Source organism: Anser brachyrhynchus (genome assembly GCF_964034855.1).
Source record: "Anser brachyrhynchus genome assembly, chromosome: 2".
NCBI lineage: Eukaryota > Metazoa > Chordata > Aves > Anseriformes > Anatidae > Anser > Anser brachyrhynchus.
In genome coordinates this window covers 50,002,214-50,007,528 of record NC_137695.1, presented here as the reverse complement: position 1 = coordinate 50,007,528, position 5,315 = coordinate 50,002,214, and the positions used below count along the sequence as shown (strand labels likewise).

The 5,315-nt window shown below is 34.8% G+C and overlaps 1 long non-coding RNA gene across 1 annotated transcript; it reads right to left on the bottom strand.

Moving 5' to 3' along the window:
• Positions 1 to 2,913: 2,913 nt before the first annotated feature.
• Positions 2,914 to 4,904, bottom strand: LOC308190082. The gene is made up of 3 exons (XR_013946837.1): positions 4,705 to 4,904; positions 4,275 to 4,355; positions 2,914 to 3,913 (listed from the first exon to the last, which is right to left on the bottom strand). It is a non-coding gene; the product is annotated as an uncharacterized lncRNA (long non-coding RNA).
• Positions 4,905 to 5,315: the final 411 nt, after the last annotated feature.

Below are 5,315 nucleotides of genomic sequence, written 5' to 3'. Positions count from 1 at the left end.
AAAAAGATGTAAATGTGGTGCTTAGGGACCTGGTTTAGTGGTAGATTTGGCAGTGGTAGGTTAACGGTTGGACTTGAAGGACTTTTCCAAACTAAATGATTCTATGATTTAGGCTTGATGTACTCTTAACTGCAACAAGGACACGTAACTTACCTTTCCCCAATGTAGTACTACTCTTTTTTCCCTTCTTGGGAAAAAAGTCTTCTCTCATTCTCTGTTGTGCTCTTAGGCATTTTCCTCATTCCTTGTCCATTTCCTTACAGGTATTCTAACGTATCTAGATTACATTTTTACTTGAGACTCACAAGAAATAAATTCGTCTGCTAAGTCATAATTGCATCACAAATGCAAATTCTCTAGGAAGGACTGAGAATAGGGAACCAAATAATCACAGCAGCATTGCAACACTCTGTAGCAGTGTAATTGTCAGTTCTACAACTGGAAGTAATTGTTATTTTATGTAGTCAGTTAATGTTTTTACCTTTAAACATTATGATGAAGTACACAAGAAGAATTATGAAGAATAATTAGTTAATTGTGAAGAATTATGTAAATATGAAGCCTGTAGGTTGTTTGGCAAAGAGAAATGAAGGAAAGAAGTTGATTTTTTTCAAACCTCTGAAGTACCTATGATTGCTATGTTGCTTGTTCAGTGACACAGTTCATTCATTGTACTAAACTACATATAAATGAACCTTTTTTTTTTTTTTTTTTTTTTTTTTAATAGAAGCAGCCTTTCCAAAAAACAGTTTGAACTGGGAAAAAAGTTTCTTATCTCAATGTTTCTGCTTAGGCAATAATGATAAAAATTAGACCTACAAGGAAAACGCTTTTTAACCTTTATTCTTAGCATAAATCAAGAGGCTCATTTTTCACAGTCTCTTTCTATAGAATTCAATTAAAGGTCAGATTTGTAATGGGGGATCCTAATTATTAATGTATTGCCTATTTTGAATTATTAATGAGTTGACATATTTGCATAATGGGTAAAGAAAATGCCTAAGAACAACTTTTATAGCATATGAAAATCCTTCAAAAATATTTAATCAAAGTCTTTTTCCATGTCCTGGAGGTAATTTAACTTTTTATCACTATGTCAATACTTAGAAAATCCATTCAAAATATTTTACAGTTAAGAATTAGTGCAGTTATATATCACTAAGGGAAATTAATCTTGTTTTGAGCTGGTATACCAGTCATAAAATTGGGAGTTTCAGACTGGGCACATCTTCTGTGAAAAGAAGATGCCATTGCATGCCAGACTGATCATTTTGGTTCTTATTATGAAGGGCAATAGTAGTTTAAATATAATAGGACTTGTAGAGCCATGACAATAGCGAGAATTATAATAAGCATTTGTCTAATATTTTGTGATTTACTGTATTTAAATTTTACTATATTTATGCTATTAAAATTGCCTAAATATTTTACAAGTCTAAACAATTTTTGCTTTGTGCAAAAAGCACGGAAAGGTAAACAGGAAATAACTAAGCTGCTGTTTCTGATAAGTGAGTGCATAATTACCAACATTTTAAACTTATTTAAAAAATGGAAGATCAGGCAGATAGCGACTTGCAAACGTAAAAGATAGTAAATCAAAATGATACTGATGAAGTGGGCATCCAGAATGTCCTTTGCATTCTGTGTGAGTGTGTGAGTGGAAAACACCCATTCTGCTGGGTACTGCCTTAAATAACTGCAAGCTTCTGATTTCTAACTTTCATTTCAAATTCAGATTATTTCTTTTCTGACTTTGTGTCTCTAGGGTAGTAGTAGTAATGTAAAGAGTGAGAACAGGCAAATGGCCCAGCTCTTCCAGGGAGACTCATGTTTTATCATACCAAATTTGTCATTTCAGTATATTAAAATTGTGATGGACTTCATTTGACTAAGGCTAGGGACTGGTATCATGTAGCTAGTTATGCAGTTATCAGACTATTTTTATTGAAATTTATGATCTGTTCATCGATCTGTTTCCAATGTGGCAAAAGAGATTACTATGTTCTTGCACCAAAGCTTACCATGAATATCAAGAGGCACCAGCATATTGAAAACTGATGCTTGCACAGTTAAAATGATTAACTATAGCAGAGACATACAATTTTTCTCACCTGAAAAATTATGCAAGGTATCATGCAGAGCAAAGGGTATATTTTGGCCATAACTAACTACATACTTTGCTTTATTGGCTTGCTAGAAAGCTGCTTTATAGACAGATCAAAGTCCATTCTTAATTTTTGCTCTTACGACTCAATTTACTGAAGTCGATGATTGTACAAATTTTGCCTCCCTGCTTTGCATAAAGAGTTTCTTGTACAAAACTGATATTGAGGAAAATAAAAATATGAACTTATGATTGGACTTCTAGGTAGAGGGCTTTCCATATTTACACAACTGAGACATTAATGGATGCTAGATATGTGGACAAAACATTTTAATACAGTTTTACTATAACTTTGTAAAGACATGCTTTACAGAATCAAGACACTTTTGCAAGATCAAAGTAGTGCAGATTCAAGTGCAGATTTTTTATCTTATTTCAAACTAACAAATTCAAAATCTCAGATTTGTTTACCTATATCTATTATCCTTCTATTCTAACCATTAGCCAGTGAGTAACACTCTGGCTTGAAGCCACTGGGAAGATCCTGTTTTGCGGTTACTGCTACCACAAACCACATTATCACTAAATGCCAAAGTCTATCTATAGGTCAAGGTCAGGCCAGAGAGATGACTAGGGAAGAAGGTAACTGTCATGGAGCAGTCAGAGTACTCATTTGTATTACATCGTCAAAGAAATCAAGTTGAAGGAAGGAACTAAAAACCCTCTATAAACTGTAATGGTCATGTATAATGAAGGAGTCTCACTTCTAATCAAGTGGACTTTCAGTTAATGTTTAATAATTGGTAAAATTGCAGTCCTATCTTCTGTCCATTCATTGGCAGACATCTTACACAGCAGGACCAATTTGATTAAATAGCACCTTTTGCACTTGACCTTGTGTAAGTAGGAGACATTTCACAAAGTGGACTGCATAGATGATTTTATAGATGGCATAAAGACTGTTCAGTTTTCACTTCTGGTGGCAACAATTCAGGATGCAATTGTCCCTTGGCATAGTATTCAGCCATAAAGAAGGACCGTTGCATATAGGAAAGACACCAAGGAACTCAATGACACCAAATCCATGCATGTCTCATTTGTGTACTTCTTCCAGATATTAGTGTCCTGTAACTTGTATGCTGCTCAACATCTCCTTCCAGGGCAGAGTTGTCTGTTTCTTATCTGAGCATATTGTAATGACATCTTAAGTAATGTGACTAGTATTTGTTTCAAATGGTTCAGTCACAGGATGAGATAGGATGAGAATAATGCAGTCAACAAAACCTGTGATGCAAATTCCAATTTCTTCAATGGTGATGTGCTGCATGAAACATTGGATATTTTTATGAAAGAAATAAACATGATATTTTCAATAATCTCTATCAGTTGAAAATAAAACAGAATTCTATTTCCATTTCACTTAGGAATCATGGAAATCAGTAGTGAAAATTTCCATCACCTGTTATCATGATTCAAAGAAGACATTCTTTGTAACACTCTGCCAAACTTTACCTCACCTCGTTTATTTAATGAACCTCACAGGATTATTCCATAGGTCTCAAATCCAAGTAACTTCTTTTACTGATACTTAACAAATTCTTACACTCAGCAGGTGGTATGAGGATATTTAATTTTCTTGTTTTTAATTACATCTGGTGTTCTAAATGAAGTCATCTTACTCATTATTTTTTGCCCTTCAAACAAAACCTCCATATATACAAAATGTCCCACTCTTCTTGGTAGTTTCCATAAACTTGTTTTAACTCTTGATGACTTGTCTAATTCATCTGGTTATTGAGGTTCCCAAACCTATAAAAGAAAACAAAAATGTTGCTACTGATGTCTAGAGCAGGCTTCTGAAAAATAAGCTACTTAAACTCCTATAAAATATTGAATATAACACGAAGGATTTTCTATACCAGACCCCAACTCGTGTGAAGCTACAGCAGCAGGACAAACTTGGAAAAACACATGGAAGGAATAAAATAAATTAATAGGATTGAGAAGGTGATCTTCAATATGTTTACAAGGCAAACAAAAACTCCCCAAGTGCTAGGTAAAAGGCTTCCTGATACAGAGACTGTACTGTTGGATCAGTGTTTTATTTGCCTGGGGTCTCAGGAATGGAAAGAAAATTTAGTGATTAGTTGTAAATACAAAAGATCATTACCTTGGTTCATATTACTAGAACTCCGAGACTCAGTACCAAGTTTCACAAAGTAGTAATTAACCCTCCTTGGCAGACAGAAAGCTTGAAGGACAGGGAAGATTTAAGAAAAAATGTGAACACAAATGTATACTCATTATATGATATACATTAAAAAAAATATTTACAGCTGAAAGAAGAGACCAGATCATGAAAAAAGCTGATCTATGCTAGAATACAGCTGAGAAAGCACAAAACGTATTTGAGCTATATCTGAGTCAGTGCATGGTTGGCTAAAATTGCAGTGATCTAAACCATGTAATTAGCTGGGATCTCTTCTTTTTGTGACCATTTACAACTATTTCTGTTTTTGTCCGCCACCTCCCAAGAAAAAAAAAAAGAGGGAAAAAGCAAAACTTGATATCTCCGGAAAGGAAAATGATAATGATATTACCTCCTGGTGGAACTTATACCACCTTGTTATACTTGCATGGTAAATATATTCCATTGCAAGAAATGTTCCACCAAAGAGTATTCTCTTCAGAGAAATGATAACGATCTCAAAAAGCCTGGTCAGTGACAAACGTGCTCTAAAATCCCACAGCACTGAGCTGCTGTAGTTTCATTTACACTTGCTGCCCATCAATAGTGAATGCACTGAGTTAATCACCGCCCCCACCCTCCACCCTGATGAGGGCTGTTGCTATTCCATAATTGCTATTGAAAATTAAGGGCTCAGTTATTAAGCTGTTGATTTTTTTGTTTGTTTGTTTTTTGTTAACTCTGACCTTGTTTGATGAGAGCAAACACTGGTAGAGAAAGACAAACAGAAATGCTTGTATGTAGCATCTTTCCATAACAGAGCCCTGTCCTATAAATGACTGCGGAACCAAGAGAAACTTAAGCTGCTGGAGTAGCACTCACACAGTAGCTCTCAGTAAATGACTTGTTAAAAATTTAATTCTCTGAATGCATCATGTGGTTTAGTAAGACAACATATTCTAGAGCAGTCTCCCTTCCTTATGCCACTTCTTCCAGAGGACAACACATGCAGCTCTGGAGCTT